Here is a 17500-nt window from a genome sequence, read left to right as displayed (position 1 = left end):
GTTTATATATTATTCCATTTTATTATAATATGCTTTTTATTACCAACGCTTTTTTAATAACACTTCGCTTATATATTTGTGTTATTTTATATATATTTAAGCATAATATTTTTATGCTTTTTATTTCAAGTAACATATATTTTATATGTTTTACTTGTATGTGTTGGTTATCCCCATTTTAAGTAAATTCATAAGCATTATTATTTTTCTTGGATATATATATATATTATTCATTTTTAATAATATGCCTTTGATGTTTGGTAACATGTATTTTATGTGTGTAGTAACATATTTTTATAAAGCATTAATATTATTAATGTAGGATATATAATGAACATTTATTTTTATAGACTAATCTATAATAATATGTAACATTTCGTTCAAAAATATTTTTATATTTTCACTTTCTGAAAATATTTGTGTGCTTGTAACATTTATTTAGTATGAATTAAATAAATTAATTCATTTTGAATATGAAATTTATAATTTCATATATTATGTGTGTGTGTTATTATATATAACTCTACCCATCTTCACTCGCGATGAGCTAGGGTAGGAGAAATATACATACAACACATATAACACACTATTTTTTGCGTACATATTAAAAATATATACACAAATAATGTGTCTTTTTGTTTGTTTGTTCATTTTGTTATTTAACGCTATTTTATATAGCGCAAATACTTTTTTTTTATTAATAAGTCATAACAAGTTATAACTATTAATTTTTCATTTTATATAATAGCCTCCCCAATAACTATATATAAAATTTTACACATGTATAAATACATGTGTACTGTGTTTCTGTCTTTGTACACTATATTAATTGTGTATAATTTTTATACACCTATAGTATATCAAAAACTCATTAAGAACATAGTTCTTAATGTATCACACCAGACTAATTAACGATATAGGGGCAACCAGGTCGGACTTGTTTGGTTTTTCCTACTCCCAAATATCTTTTTCTGTATAGAGGGATTCTAACGACCAGTCGTAATGAACCATAAAAAGGAACAAACTGTCGATACGAAAGAACCATATACATAGTAAAAATTAACGATAGAAGTAAAATATTACAACTATCTTTATGTATATTACGCTACGAATATACAGGATTTATTTGAAATCATTGATTTCTCTTTGCCATATGAAGTAGTTTTGTGCCACTATTTCTTTATGTGACACCTTTTTTTCAAAATATACCACTAAATTATCAAGCCTTCTATTATAATAAAAAAAATATTTACTATAATAGAATCAAGCTTCTCCACTATATATTATTATACTGATGTGTCTATTTATTTATGTGTTGCTGCCATATTATAATTCGTCAACCGCATCTCTATAAGCACTATTATTTTAATGATGCCCCAGTTCATTAAATATTATATGAAGTAATTTTACTTCGTGCTGATGCTAACTCCATGAAGTAGTTTTGTGCCACTACTTCTTTATGTGACAACTTTTTTTCAAAATATACCACTAAATTATCAAGCCTTCTATTATAATAAAAAAATATTTACTATAATAGAATCAAGCTTCTCCACTATATATTATTATACTGATGTGTCTATTTATTTATATGTTGCTGCCATATTATAATTCGTCAACCGCATCTCTATAAGCACTATTATTTTAATGATGCCCCAGTTCATTAAATATTATATGAAGTAATTTTACTTCGTGCTGATGCTAACTCCATGAAGTAGTTTTGTGCCACTACTTCTATCTGCAGTAGCATTTTTTCAAAATGTACCACTAAATTCAACATGTATTTATGCACCTCCATAACCAAACATAAATACATTTATAGTGTGTTTATTACGAATAAACACACTATATTTATTTTAATACCTTGGGACACCATTTGTATATATGGGCTTACTTTAAATTCCACCAGACTTTAGTAAAACCCATATATATTATATGTATTTTATGCACCTCCAAACATAAATACATTTATAGTGTGTTTATTATGAATAAACACACTATATTTATTTTAATACCTTGGGACACCATTTTTATATATGGGCTTACTTTAAATTCAACCAGACTATAGTAAAACCCATATATATTCTATACTAAATGCATCTGCACTATTAATGCCGCCACTACATTAATTTATATGAAAAAGTAATTTTACTTCTTCGTGCAGAAGCACACTCCACAAGTATGTTTTGTGCCACTACTTCTATCTGCAGTAGCATTTTTTCAAAATGTACCACTAAATTCAACATGTATTTATGCACCTCCATAACCAAACATAAATACATTTATAGTGTGTTTATTACGAATAAACACACTATATTTATTTTAATACCTTGGGACACCATTTGTATATATGGGCTTACTTTAAATTCCACCAGACTTTAGTAAAACCCATATATATTATATGTATTTTATGCACCTCCAAACATAAATACATTTATAGTGTGTTTATTATGAATAAACACACTATATTTATTTTAATACCTTGGGACACCATTTTTATATATGGGCTTACTTTAAATTCAACCAGACTATAGTAAAACCCATATATATTCTATACTAAATGCATCTGCACTATTAATGCCGCCACTACATTAATTTATATGAAAAAGTAATTTTACTTCTTCGTGCAGAAGCACACTCCACAAGTATGTTTTGTGCCACTACTTCTATCTGCAGTAGCATTTTTTCAAAATGTACCACTAAATTCAACATGTATTTATGCACCTCCATAACCAAACATAAATACATTTATAGTGTGTTTATTACGAATAAACACACTATATTTATTTTAATACCTTGGGACACCATTTGTATATATGGGCTTACTTTAAATTCCACCAGACTTTAGTAAAACCCATATATATTATATGTATTTTATGCACCTCCAAACATAAATACATTTATAGTGTGTTTATTATGAATAAACACACTATATTTATTTTAATACCTTGGGACACCATTTTTATATATAGGCTTACTTTAAATTCAACCAGACTATAGTAAAACCCATATATATTCTATACTAAATGCATCTGCACTATTAATGCCGCCACTACATTAATTTATATGAAAAAGTAATTTTACTTCTTCGTGCAGAAGCACACTCCACAAGTATGTTTTGTGCCACTACTTCTATCTGCGGTAGCATTTTTTCAAAATGTACCACTAAATTCAACATGTATTTATGCACCTCCAAACCAAACATAAATACATTTATAGTGTGTTTATTTGGAATAAACACACTATATTTATTTTAACACATGGGTATCTTCATATATAGTGTGTTTATAATGAATAAACACACTATATTTTAATGCATAGGTTATTTCATATATAGTGTGTTTATTATGAATAAACACACTATATTTATTTTAATGCATGAGCTACTTCATATGTAGTGTGTTTATTTTGAATAAACACACTATATTTATTTTAACTATACAAATGCATGTTATTTTAGTAATACATTTCATATAAAATGCTACAGCATAAAGAAGTAGTGGCACAAAACACCTATATATACATGGTGTCTGTTGCTTGAACAAACACTTGTATATATTATGAAGGAAAATTTTTCTTCATGGTGCGAGAACACCACTGACTCTATAGGTGTTTTGTGCCACTATTTCTTTATGCGGTAGCATTTTATATAAAATATATGACTAAAATGACATTTACCTCTATAGGTTAAATACGTTTATAGTGTGTTTATTTGGAATAAACACACTGTATTTTAATGCATGGGTTACTTCATATATAGTGTGTTTATTATTAATAAACACACTATATTTATTTTAACACATGGGTTACTTCATATATAGTGTGTTTATAATGAATAAACACACTATATTTATTATAATACCTTGGGACACCATTTGTATATATGGGCTTACTTTAAATTCCACCAGACTTTAGTAAAACCCATATATATTATATGTATTTATGCACCTCCAAACCAAACATAAATACACTTATAGTGTGTTTATTATGAATAAACACACTATATTTATTATAATACCTTGGGACACCATTTGTATATATGGGCTTACTTTAAATTCCACCAGACTTTAGTAAAACCCATATATATTATATGTATTTATGCACCTCCAAACCAAACATAAATACATTTATAGTGTGTTTATTATGAATAAACACACTATATTTATTATAATACCATGTGATACATTTAAGAAACATTTGTATTCCTTAATAAATGCATACTTTGTATGTACATTTATATATATTTACACATGCCAATACTATAATATAGTAAAATTGGCGTGCGGGTGTGCTTGTTTGTAACATTTCTGATATACTATGTACACATTCCAAAGTGATACATAGAGTTATTATATACTTAAGACTTTTCGCATATGCTCAAGTCAAGGGCAAGTATATATTTACGCATGCCAATACTATAATATAGTAAAATTGGCGTGCGGGTGTGCTTGTTTGTAACATTTCTGATATACTATGTACACATTCCATAGTGATACATAGAGTTATTATATACTTAAGACTTTTCGCATATGCTCAAGTCAAGGGCAAGTATATATTTACACATGCCAATACTATAATATAGTAAAATTGGCGTGCGGGTGTGCTTGTTTGTAACATTTCTGATATACTACTATGTACACATTTCATAGTGATACATAGAGTTATTATATACTTAAGACTTTTCGCATATGCTCAAGTCAAGGGCAAGTATATATTTATGCATGCCAATACTATAATATAGTAAAATTGGCGTGCGGGTGTGCTTGTTTGTAACATTTCTGATATACTATGTACACATTCCATAGTGATACATAGAGTTATTATATATTTAAGACTTTTCGCATAAGCTCAAGTCAAGGGCAAGTATATATTTACACATGCCAATACTATAATATAGTAAAATTGGCGTGCGGGTGTGCTTGTTTGTAACATTTCTGATATACTATGTACACATTCCATAGTGATACATAGAGTTATTATATACTTAAGACTTTTCGCATATGCTCAAGTCAAGGGCAAGTATATATTTACACATGCCAATACTATAATATAGTAAAATTGGCGTGCGGGTGTGCTTGTTTGTAACATTTCTGATATACTTATGTACACATTTCATAGTGATACATATATACTTAAGACTTTTCGCATATGCTCCAAGGGGCAAGTATATATTGACTTTTTTTTTTTTTTTCTTGGTTTCGGGTGCCCATTCGGATGGTTATCGCGGCATGTAACTCTTAGCTTGAGCTTTATCCGTCGGTTGCAGGAGAACAATCACGGGTTTAGTAACATGAGACCCACTTCTTCCCCAAAAGCCTGTTGTTAGGATCAGGTTTTGGAGTGCATCGGGTCAGCACGTGAGTATTTCAGGCAGCACTGGGAAGGCTAGAGGCCAGATCAGCCATACCGCCGCACTGATGCTTGGGCAGCAGAGCAGTGTTTTAGTATGGCTTCCTTGGTCTAACTATTTTTATTATTAGGCTTATTTCAGGTAGGGTGGATAAATTGGTGTCACTGGTTATTTGAATATGGGTTAGTGGCATAGGAAGGTGACTCTAGGCCTCTCAATCTGATTTATTTCAGGTAGGTATAGTATTGGCCAAAGGCCAGAAATCACTGTATTTTAGTGGCTGCTAGATTAGCAACTGACTGTGTTCAGAGTTAGTCATAAGAGTATTCAAAGTAATAGATTGATGTAATCAGTTGGATTTTTAGGCATCGATGGATGTTTATTTCAGAATTCAGATAGCTTATTTCAATATTCGTAGGATTTATTTCATTTATCACTAGGACTTAGTCCTTTGTTTAATACAACCAGCTTGCATGTTTCAGTCTTTTTAGACCAAAGTACACAAGTGGTTATGGTATATTAGTGTAAGGGAAATAAGGCAGAAAAGGAGCTATCTCTTTGAGAAACTATGTCCCGTAGGCCAGAGTTTATCAAAGGATTTGTTAGTTAGTATAAAAGTGCTATCTGCTAGTGTCCCATACCTCATATGGGCTAGGAGCAACAGCAAGTTAGCATTTGGCAGCACAGGATTTTTTTCAGGTGGAAGGGTGACTCTAAAAGAGTTCTATTGTTTATACTGAGAATTTCTCAGTTAGGGGGGTTTTTAACTAGGTTTATAGGAGTGGGGGAGGGGGGTGCAAAGGTTTATTTTGCATGCACGCAGGCATGTATGTTGCTTATTATCTATGAGAGTCATGATTGCCACAACATAAGCATATGTTGAGCTTAAGGCGATCATGGCACTATTAAGTACAATTTTAATTTTTACAAAAGATTTAAAAAAAAAAAAAACTACTCTTAGTTTTACTAGTTCTTAATGCTACTCTTAGAATTATTGAAGCAGCATTAGTGGGGAGGGATGGGCCTCCTGGCGCCCCAGTCCAGTCCGGACGACAGATCCAGTGCAGCGATACCCCACTCTACCGGCGAATCCCTCTCCTAACAGGAGTTGTTGGGGTTAGAGGACCTCCACCGGCCCGCCCCTTCTGGAAAGGCATGTTTGGGTTGCTCTGTGGTGGTGGCTTGGCAGGACCCAACAGTGCCACTTCTCGTCCACTGACGACCTCCTCTGTAGCAGTCCTCCGATCAGGGGTCATGACACTTCCTAGGAGCACAAATCCAGGAACAAATAGCGGCATTAGGTCCGATAGAGCAGTATTTGCCAAGTTTATTTAGATTATTTAACTCTGTGGGAGAAAGAATATTTAGTTCGGGTATTTATAAGTAATTAATATAGTTAGTATTTTGTATTATTTGCACCTGAAAGACTCAGCGCAATTGGATTTGTTATTTCAGTGTTAATGAGTACACCTTGGGGCAGGTGGATAAAATGAGGGTCTCTATTATTTTATTACTTTGAAATTTTAATAGTTGTAAGATGTTTATTCTTTTCAGATTCGGAATCTTGCTTCTACAGTTTTTTTTTTTTTTTTTTCTTGGTTTCGGGTGCCCATTCGGATGGTTATCGCGGCATGTAGCTCTTAGCTTGAGCTTTATCCGTCGGTTGCAGGAGAACAATCACGGGTTTAGTAACATGAGACCCACTTCTTCCCCATAAGCCTGGTGTTAGGATCAGGTTTTGGAGTGCATCGGGTCAGCACGTGGGTATTTCAGGCAGCATTGGGAAGGCTAGAGGCCAGATCAGCCATACCGCCGCACTGATGCTTGGGCAGCAGAGCAGTGTTTTAGTATGGCTTCCTTGGTCTAACTATTTTTATTTTAATGCTTATTTCAGGTAGGGTGGATTTTTGGGTGTCACTGGTTATTTTGATTGGGTTAGTGGCATAGGAATGTGGCTCTAGGCCTCTCATTATGATTTATTTCAGATAGGTTGAGATTAGGCAATGGCCAGCAATCACTGAGTTTTAATAGTTGCTAGTTTTGCAACAGATTGTGTTCAGAGTTGAACGTAAGTTTATTCAAAGTAAATATTTAATGTAGTCAGTTGTGTTTTTTAGGCATCAATGTTATTTATTACAGTAATTCAGTTGGCTTATTACAGTATTCATTTAGTTTATTTCATTTTTCACTAGGACTTAGTCCTTTGTTTAATACGACCAACTTGCATATTTCAGCCCTTTAAGACCAAAGTACACAAGTGGTAATGATGTATTAGTGTAAGGGAAATAGGGCGGAAGGGAAGGAGCTATCTCTTTGAGAAGCTCTGTCCCGTAGGCCAGAGCTTCCCAATGGGATTGATAGTTAGTATAAAATGCTATCTGCTAGTGTCCTATACCTCATATGGGATAGGATCAACAGCAGGTTAGCATTTGGCAGCAGAGGATTTATTTCGGATGGAAGGGTGACTCTAAGAGAGTTCTATTGTTTATACTGAGAATTTCTCAGTTAGGGGGTTTTTATATAGGTTTATAGGAGTGGGGGAGGTGGGTTAAATATTTATTTTACATGCACGCAGACATGTATGTTACTTATAATCTGCAAGAGTCACGATTACCACAACATAAGCATATGTTGCATTAATGGGAATCACGACAGCCTAGAGAATACAATTAGAGTTATAATTATATTTTCTTATATTTATATTTATACAGCTTAGTTTTTATTGATTCTTAATGATATTCTTAATTAAACTGAAGCAGGGTTCCCATTGACGGATTCTTCCGGGATAGTTTTCCGATCCAAGGTCATGGCGTGGTATTAGAGCATAGATCCAATAGCAGATAGCAGCATCGGGTCATGTTTTATTTCCTTGATTGGACACAATACGTGAACATGGCTTTGTATTTGTGCATAAATCCAAAAGCAGTTAGCAGGATCAGGTCTGTTAGAAACATAGATGCCATGTTTATTTCCATGATTGCATAGGCTAGAATCGGATGGCAACGTCAGCTCTAATAGACACAATAATTGCCATGTTTATTTCCTTATTTGGACACTGTGGAGAGCAGAAAAATAATTATTATATTGGGTATTTGTTTTTTGCTAATTTAGTTAGTAATTAGTATTATTTGGCCATGTATGTTATTATAAAATAGGCAAGTTGTCCTGCTATGAGTATGTGCATTCCAGATTATGTTGTCTCCTTTTGAGAGAGTTTTGAGTGAGTTGTTGATAGAAATTATTTGAATGCGATAAAGTTATTTTAATTTTGTAATTTGGGTACAGGGGTAACTTGAAAAACAGAAGCTAATTGAACAATTTGGAGTGTAATTATTTTAGTTTATTTAAAGGAAGTCAGAGCAACTCCTGAGGGTGAACAAAATGATGTATAAAATTAGATATAATTGAATCGATTCTTTTTAAGGCTAGATGGACAGGGAGCACTCAGTAAAGCATTTATGAATGCAGAGAAAGTAAGGCTTTTATTCTTTGTTAATATTAATATTCTTTTATTTAATTGATAATTTAATTTAGTGGTACAGATGCCACAGGAGTAATAGTGAATTAGGTAGTATGAATAGTTTAAGGTGTTTTTATGTTTATTTCAAGATTGGATTTTAAGAGAGTCAAGTGACTCCCGGTGGCATTGTACAAAAACAGATGTCGTTAGATTATGGCTAGGTGTATCTATCTGGGCTAAATGGCCGTGCTTTTGTTAGTTAATTAGTACATTAGTTATAATTGTTATTGTATTGATAATTGAGTAGAAGTTTTAGAGGCATCCTTCTGAAGTAGTTTTCCGATCCTTGGTTGGACAATTTATTGTAATTGCGATTGCAATATATGATGAAGTAGGAGAGGTTTAAGAGGCATCCTTCTGAAGTAATTTTCCGATCCGTGAACATGGCTTTGTATTAGAGCATAAATCCAAAGCAGTTAGCAGCATCAGGACTGCTAGAAACCATTAATGTCATGTTTATTTCCAAGATTGAACACTGAGGGAGAAAGAATAATTAGTTCAGGTATTTATAGGTAGTTTGATGTAATTAGTATTTTGTTTTAATTTTAATTGGCCATGGGTGACACAGTGCAATAGGATTATTTGTTGCTGTGTAAATGCCTCGCTTTGGGTTTATGGATTGGGAAAGGGTCTCTGAAAAGCTGCTAAGTTGAGACTTTTATGTTTATCAGGTTTATGATTCTTATAAAATTCAGAGGCTTTAATTTCTAAGTGCAGTCCTCCCAGGAGGCGACAGAATTAATCAAAAATATTTAAGCGGCAGACTCGCGCCGGAGCATCCCTGTTCAGAGCGTTTACTCTTTGCAAGGAAGCCTCAGATTTGGTATAGCCAGAGGCTAAATATCATCATAGGCATGTTACCCCAACACGAATATGTGCATTCAGGATTCTGCTGTCGCGTCCTGAGAGAGCTATGAGAAGGAGATACTAGAATACAGAAGAGTATACTTTTGTACATTTGCTATAGTTAGATTATTGGTTATAATTAAATTTCAATTAAGTAATTTGGGTGCCAGGGTAACTTGGTAAGAAGTTAATTAATTTAGAGTATTTTATTTTATTTTGGGTTGGATTAGAGGGAGTCGAAGTGACTCCTGAAGGCGTTGTACAAAAGCAGATTTAGTAGGGTTGTTACTTTGTGTATATAATTTAGGCTGTGCACTCTCATGCCCATGGCCATGCTTGGGTTATTTAATTTAGTAATTTGGTTGTAATTAATGTTATATTGTATAATAGAGGAGGGAGAGTTTGGAAGGCGTTCTTCTGGAATAGTTTTTCGATTCAGTGTCTTAACGTCATATTGGAGCTTATGACTAGAATCGAATGGCAACGTCAGCTCTAATAGGACCCATAACTTCCATGTTTATTCATTAATTGGACATGAAGTAGTTTTCCGATCCTTGGTTGGACAATTAATCGTAATTGTGATTGCATTATATGATGAAGTGGGAGAGGTTTATTGGAGACATCCTTCTGAAGTAGTTTTCCGAACCGAGAACATGGCTTGTATTAGAGAATAAATCCAAATCAGTTAGCAGCATCAGGACTGCTAGAATCCATAAATGCCATGTTTATTTCTATGACTTAACAGGCTAGCATTAAATGGCAACGTCAGCTCCAGTAGACATCAAAACTGTCATGTTTATTTCACAAGTTGGACACTGTGGAAGGGAGAAAAAGAATTATTAGTTTGGGTATTTGTATTTTGTTTATGTTTAATATAGTTAGTAATTAACATTATTTGGCCATAAGTATTACTATCATCATAGGCATGTTGCCCTGCTAAGAGTGCATTAAGGGTTATGTTGTCACCTTTTGAGAGGGCAAATAATAGAACACTTTGATTGCAATAGTGTTAATTTAATCCTGTAATTTAGGTACAGGTGTAACTTGAAAAACAGAAGCTAACTGAACAATTTGGAGTGTAATTATTTTAGTTTATTTAAAGGAAGTCAGAGCAACTCCTGAAGGTGAACAAAATGATGTATAAAATTAGATATAATTGAATCGATTCTTTTTAAGGCTAGATGGACAGGGAGCACTCAGTAAAGCATTTATGAATGCAGAGAAAGTGAGGCTTTTATTCTTTGTTAATATTAATATTCTTTTATTTAATTGATAATTTAATTTAGTGGTACAGATGCCACAGGAGTAATAGTGAATTAGGTAGTATGAATAGTTTAAGGTGTTTTTATGTTTATTTCAAGATTGGATTTTAAGGGAGTCAAGTGACTCCCGGTGGCATTGTACAAAAAACAGATATCGTTAGATTATGGTTAGGTGTATCAGTCTGGGCTAAATGGCCGTGCTTTAGTTAGTTAATTAGTACATTAGTTATAATTGTTATTGTATTGATAATTGAGTAGAAGTTTTTTGGAGGCATCCTTCTGAAGTAGTTTTCCGATCCTTGGTTGGACAATTAATTGTAATTGCGATTGCAATATATGATGAAGTAGGAGAGGTTTAAGAGGCATCCTTCTGAAGTAATTTTCCGATCCGTGAACATGGCTTTGTATTAGAGCGTAAATCCAGAGCAGTTAGCAGCATCAGGACTGCTAGAATCCATTAATACCATGTTTATTTCCAAGATTGAACACTGGGGGAGAAATAATAATTAGTTCAGGTATTTATAGGTAGTTTGATGTAATTAGTATTTTGTTTTAATTGGCCATGGGTGACACAGTGCAATAGGATTATTTGTTGCTGTGTAAATGCCTCGCTTTGGGTTTATGGACTGGGAAAGGGTCTCTGAAAAGCTGCTAAGTTGAGACTTTTATGTTTATCAGGTTTATGATTCTTATAAAATTCAGAGGCTTTAATTTCTAAGTGCAGTCCTCCCAGGAGGCGACAGAATTAATCAAAAATATTTAAGCGGCAGACTCGCGCCGGAGCATCCCTGTTCAGAGCGTTTACTCTTTGCAAGGAAGCCTCAGATTTGGTATAGCCAGAGGCTAAATATCATCATAGGCATGTTACCCCAACACGAATATGTGCATTCAGGATTCTGCTGTCGCGTCCTGAGAGAGCTATGAGAAGGAGATACTAGAATACAGAAGAGTATACTTTTGTACATTTGCTATAATTAGATTATTGGTTATAATTAAATTTCAATTAAGTAATTTGGGTGCCAGGGTAACTTGGTAAGAAGTTAATTAATTTAGAGTATTTTATTTTAGGTTGGATTGGAGGGAGTCGAAGTGACTCCTGAAGGCATTGTACAAAGCAGATTTAGTAGGGTTATTACTTTGTGTATATAATTTAGGCTGTGCACTCTTATGCCCATGGCCATGCTTGGGTTATTTAATTTAGTAATTTGATTGTAATTAATGTTTTATTGTATAATAGAGGAGGGAGAGTTTGGAAGGCGTTCTTCTGGAATAGTTTTTCGATTCGGTGTCTTAACGTCATATTGGAGCTTATGACTAGAATCGAATGGCAACGTCAGCTCTAATAGGACCCATAACTTCCATGTTTATTCATTAATTGGACATGAAGTAGTTTTCCGATCCTTGGTTGGACAATTAATCGTAATTGTGATTGCATTATATGATGAAGTGGGAGAGGTTTATTGGAGACATCCTTCTGAAGTAGTTTTCCGAACCGAGAACATGGCTTGTATTAGAGAATAAATCCAAATCAGTTAGCAGCATCAGGACTGCTAGAATCCATAAATGCCATGTTTATTTCTATGACTTAACAGGCTAACATTAAATGGCAACGTCAGCTCCAGTAGACATCAAAACTGTCATGTTTATTTCACAAGTTGGACACTGTGGAAGGGAGAAAAAGAATTATTAGTTTGGGTATTTGTATTTTGTTTATGTTTAATATAGTTAGTAATTAACATTATTTGGCCATAAGTATTACTATCATCATAGGCATGTTGCCCTGCTAAGAGTGCATTAAGGGTTATGTTGTCACCTTTTGAGAGGGCAAATAATAGAACACTTTGATTGCAATAGTGTTAATTTAATCCTGTAATTTAGGTACAGGTGTAACTTGAAAAACAGGAGCTAACTGAACAATTTGGAGTGTAATTATTTTAGTTTATTTAAAGGAAGTCAGAGCAACTCCTGAAGGTGAACAAAATGATGTATAAAATTAGATATAATTGAATCGATTCTTTTTAAGGCTAGATGGACAGGGAGCACTCAGTAAAGCATTTATGAATGCAGAGAAAGTGAGGCTTTTATTCTTTGTTAATATTAATATTCTTTTATTTAATTGATAATTTAATTTAGTGGTACAGATGCCACAGGAGTAATAGTGAATTAGGTAGTATGAATAGTTTAAGGTGTTTTTATGTTTATTTCAAGATTGGATTTTAAGGGAGTCAAGTGACTCCCGGTGGCATTGTACAAAAAACAGATATCGTTAGATTATGGCTAGGTGTATCAGTCTGGGCTAAATGGCCGTGCTTTAGTTAGTTAATTAGTACATTAGTTATAATTGTTATTGTATTGATAATTGAGTAGAAGTTTTTTGGAGGCATCCTTCTGAAGTAGTTTTCCGATCCTTGGTTGGACAATTAATTGTAATTGCGATTGCAATATATGATGAAGTAGGAGAGGTTTAAGAGGCATCCTTCTGAAGTAATTTTCCGATCCTTGGCTGGACAATTAATTGTAATTGCGATTGCATTATATGATGAAGTAGGAGAGGTTTAAGAGGCATCCTTCTGAAGTAATTTTCCGATCCGTGAACATGACTTTGTATTAGAGCATAAATCCAAAGCAGTTAGCAGCATCAGGACTGCTAGAATTCATTAATGCCATGTTTATTTCCAAGATTGAACACTGAGGGAGAAAGAATAATTAGTTCAGGTATTTATAGGTAGTTTGATGTAATTAGTATTTTGTTTTAATTGGCCATGGGTGACACAGTGCAATAGGATTATTTGTTGCTGTGTAAATGCCTCGCTTTGGGTTTGTGGACTGGGAAAGGGTCTCTGAAAAGCTGCTAAGTTGAGACTTTTATATTTATCAGGTTTATGATTCTTATAAAATTCAGAGGCTTTAATTTTTAAGTGCAGTCCTCCCAGGAGGCGACAGAATTAATCAAAAATATTTAAGCAGCAGACTCGCGCCGGAGCATCCCTGTTCAGAGCGTTTACTCTTTGCAAGGAAGCCTCAGATTTGGTATAGCCAGAGGCTAAATATCATCATAGGCATGTTACCCCAACACGAATATGTGCATTCAGGATTCTGCTGTCGCGTCCTGAGAGAGCTATAAGAAGGAGATACTAGAATACAGTAAAGTATACTTTTGTACTTTTGCTATAGTTAGATATTAGTTAATTAAATTTAAATTAAGTAATTTGGGTGCCAGGGTAACTTGGTAAGAAGTTAATTAATTTAGAGTATTTTATTTTAAGTTGGATTAGAGGGAGTCGAAGTGACTCCTGAAGGCATTGTACAAAAGCAGATTTATTAGGGTTATTACTTTGTGTATATAATTTAGGCTGTGCACTCTCATGCCCATGGCCATGCTTGGGTTATTTAATTTAGTAATTTGATTGTAATTAATGTTTTATTGTATAATAGAGGAGGGAGAGTTTGGAAGGCGTTCTTCTGGAATAGTTTTTTGATTCAGTGTCTTAACGTCGTATTGGAGCTTATGACTAGAATCGAATGGCAACGTCAGCTATAATAGGACCCATAACTTCCATGTTTATACATTAATTGGACATGAAGTAGTTTTCCGATCCTTGGTTGGATAATTAATTATAATTGCGATTGCATTATATGATGAAGTAGGAGAGATTTAAGAGGCATCCTTCTGAAGTAATTTTCCAATCCATGAACATGGCTTTGTATTAGAGTATAAATCCAGAGCAGTTAGCAGCATCAGGACTGCTAGAATCCATTAATGCCATGTTTATTTCCAAGATTGAAAAAGTGTTTATTCTATAATTGGACATGGGGTATTTTTCCGATCCTTAGTTGGACAGCCAACTGTAATTGTATAATAAGATGAAGCAGGAGAGGCCTTGGAGGCATTCCACTGAAGTAGTTTTCCGATCAAAGAACATGGCTTTGTATTAGAGCATAAGTCCAAATCAGTTAGTAGCATAAGGACTGCTAGAATCCATAATTGCCATGTTTATTTCCATGATTAAACAGGCCGTAATCGAATGGCAACGTCAGCTCTAATAGACACCATAATTGCCATGCCCATTTCCTTAATTGGACACTGTGGAAGGGAGAAAAAATAATTATTATATTGGGTATTTGTTTTTTGTTTAATTTAGTTAATAATTAGTATTGTTTGGCCATATATGTTATTATCAAAATAGGCATGTGAATTCAGGAATATGTTGTCACCTTTTGAAAGAGATTTTAATAGAAGTTATTTGAATGCGATAAAGTTATTTCAATTCTGTAATTTGAGTAAAGGGGAACTTGGAAATCAGAGGTAAATTAGGCAACTTGGAAGGTAGTTATTTTAGATTGTTTAATGGAAGTCAGAGTGACTCCTGAAGGTGAACAAAATAAGGTATGAGAGCAGGTTTAATTAAATTGTTGCTTTATAAGGGTAGTTGGACTGAGAGCGCACAGAAGAGAAAGTTAGGCGTTTTTGCTTTATTAATATTAATGTTCTTTTATTTAATTAATAATTTTTAATAAATAATATTTTAATAAATCAGATTACGCAATAGTAATAGTGAATTAGGTAATATTGATAATTAAGGTGTATTTAGATTTATATTAAGGTAGGAATAGAGGGAGTCAAGTGACTCCCGATGGAAATGTACAAAAAAAAAATCTTTAGATTATGTCTAAGTGAATCTAGGCTAAATGGCCGTGCTTAAGTTAGTTAATTAGTACATTAGTTAATTGTTATTGTGTTGTATAATTGAATAGGAGGAATTTTGGAGGCATCCTTCTGCAGTAGTTTTCCGATCCATGGAAATGGCTTTGTATTAGAGCATGAATCCAAAGGCAGTTAGCAGCAGTTTGTCTGCTAGAAGCAATAAGTGCTATGTCCATTGCCATGATTGAACAGGCTAGAATTGAATGGCAACGTCAGCTCTAATAGACACCAAAATTGCCATGTTTATTTCGTAAGTTGGACACACGAGGGGTAAGTAGTAGCATCAGGCCTGACAGAGACAAAACAGGGCATACTTTATTCCATTGATGAACTCTGTTGGGAGAGAAAGGAAAGAAGAGCAATTAGTGTGGGTATTAATGATTTGTTTATGTTGTTAGTTTGCCCATAGAAATGGCGCATCTAAGGCGTTTGTATCAGCTTATTATGCAATTGGAGCTTGCTTTGGGACATTGGACCGAGAAAAAGGTCTCTGGAAATTGTAAATTAATTGATATTTGGTTAACTACTGTTAGTTGTAGGGGACTGGAGATTTAACACCGCAGTCCTCTTAATAGCAGTAGGGGAAAAATAGGTGTGTTTTATATTTTAATTTTTTTTTTTTTTTTTTTTTCTTGGTTTCGGGTGCCCATTCGGATGGTTATCGCGGCATGTAACTCTTAGCTTGAGCTTTATCCGTCGGTTGCAGGAGAACAATCACGGGTTTAGTAACATGAGACCCACTTCTTCCCCAAAAGCCTGTTGTTAGGATCAGGTTTTGGAGTGCATCGGGTCAGCACGTGAGTATTTCAGGCAGCACTGGGAAGGCTAGAGGCCAGATCAGCCATACCGCCGCACTGATGCTTGGGCAGCAGAGCAGTGTTTTAGTATGGCTTCCTTGGTCTAACTATTTTTATTATTAGGCTTATTTCAGGTAGGGTGGATAAATTGGTGTCACTGGTTATTTGAATATGGGTTAGTGGCATAGGAAGGTGACTCTAGGCCTCTCAATCTGATTTATTTCAGGTAGGTATAGTATTGGCCAAAGGCCAGAAATCACTGTATTTTAGTGGCTGCTAGATTAGCAACTGACTGTGTTCAGAGTTAGTCATAAGAGTATTCAAAGTAATAGATTGATGTAATCAGTTGGATTTTTAGGCATCGATGGATGTTTATTTCAGAATTCAGATAGCTTATTTCAATATTCGTAGGATTTATTTCATTTATCACTAGGACTTAGTCCTTTGTTTAATACAACCAGCTTGCATGTTTCAGTCTTTTTAGACCAAAGTACACAAGTGGTTATGGTATATTAGTGTAAGGGAAATAAGGCAGAAAAGGAGCTATCTCTTTGAGAAACTATGTCCCGTAGGCCAGAGTTTATCAAAGGATTTGTTAGTTAGTATAAAAGTGCTATCTGCTAGTGTCCCATACCTCATATGGGCTAGGAGCAACAGCAAGTTAGCATTTGGCAGCACAGGATTTTTTTTCAGGTGGAAGGGTGACTCTAAAAGAGTTCTATTGTTTATACTGAGAATTTCTCAGTTAGGGGGGTTTTTAACTAGGTTTATAGGAGTGGGGGAGGGGGGTGCAAAGGTTTATTTTGCATGCACGCAGGCATGTTTTTTTTTTTTCTTGGTTTCGGGTGCCCATTCGGATGGTTATCGCGGCATGTAACTCTTAGCTTGAGCTTTATCCGTCGGTTGCAGGAGAACAATCACGGGTTTAGTAACATGAGACCCACTTCTTCCCCAAAAGCCTGGTGTTAGGATCAGGTTTTGGAGTGCATCGGGTCAGCACGTGAGTATTTCAGGCAGCACTGG

The sequence above is a fragment of the Scaptodrosophila lebanonensis genome, unplaced genomic scaffold (assembly GCF_003285725.1).
Source record: "Scaptodrosophila lebanonensis strain 11010-0011.00,11010-0021.00 unplaced genomic scaffold, SlebRS2 tig00000270-arrow-arrow-pilon, whole genome shotgun sequence".
Lineage (NCBI taxonomy): Eukaryota > Metazoa > Arthropoda > Insecta > Diptera > Drosophilidae > Scaptodrosophila > Scaptodrosophila lebanonensis.
The sequence above is the reverse complement of the archived record's forward strand: the minus strand, read 5'-3'. Positions refer to the sequence as shown.